This window comes from Tupaia chinensis, unplaced genomic scaffold, assembly GCF_000334495.1.
Source record: "Tupaia chinensis unplaced genomic scaffold, TupChi_1.0 Scaffold144559_1, whole genome shotgun sequence".
In the NCBI taxonomy this organism is placed as follows: Eukaryota; Metazoa; Chordata; class Mammalia; order Scandentia; family Tupaiidae; genus Tupaia; species Tupaia belangeri.
The window spans coordinates 44,815-45,816 of record NW_006204419.1 but is presented as its reverse complement, the minus strand read 5'-3'; the positions used below and the strand labels follow the sequence as shown (position 1 = coordinate 45,816).

Sequence of the window (1,002 nt, the reverse complement as noted above, 5' to 3'; positions counted from 1 at the left end):
ATCTATGGTGAATGTGCATGACCTGTACCAAATTTTAATAACAATAATAATGATAATGATAAATGAAATTAATAATTCTTAGAAAAAATATTAGACTGAAATTCAATCATATTTATTTCTTGCACTACCTCTATCTTTGCCATGAATCAGCAGATTCTCTTGGCTTATACCTCAGGAGCATGTTTGGCACCCACATATATGTGTGTTTTCTCTTGTGTCCCAAGCCCTATCTCTATTAAATTTTTCTTTATAATGAAAAACATTTATTTAATTTTATTACTATTACTTTTCAAATTTGCAATAGGGCCTGTGCATTCACCAGAGAGGGACAGAAACAAAGTGAGAAAGGGAAAGTGAAAAAGAAAGCCACTAAGTCTAGGATTCTAACTGTGATTGGTCATTTGGGAGTCCAGTGCCTTAACCACCATGCCAACTGCTGGTATCAATTTTTCTTTTTTTTTTATTTCCAAGAGAACACATTCACTTACTAGACACACACACGCACGCACACACACACACACACACACACACAGAGACACTGACACCTCCATAAAATGATCATGCTGCAATCCTTCCTACATATTTTTTTCCTCTTATCATGATTTTACACAAAATAAAAACTCCTCATGTGTTTACAAAGTCATCTAGTTTGGGACTCATGTAACAACTTGAGTCTGTGTGATTCGGCCCCCTTAACCACCATGATATGGGCCTGCTTCATACCTCTATCTTTAGTTCCTGTTTTGTACACTTGGTTTTGCAATTCCTTCACCAAAAAATGAGCACTTCTTATTCTTGGCATATTCTAACCTGAACATAAGTATTTACTTTTACTAATGATGAAAATCAAATGATTTATATTAGAATGTCTGGAATTTTATAACAACTATAGAAAAATTTAAACCCTATTTATTTCTTACATATTGGAAACATGAAAGCATGATTTCTTATAAATTTCCATATTTCATATTTGACAATACCACATTTTATTTTGAGAATTAC

The 1,002-nt window shown here is 32.9% G+C and overlaps 1 pseudogene; it reads left to right on the top strand.

The window, feature by feature from the left end:
• Positions 1-1,002, top strand: part of LOC102481261 (rap1 GTPase-GDP dissociation stimulator 1-like) — an 8,033-nt pseudogene that overhangs the window by 3,301 nt on the left and 3,730 nt on the right.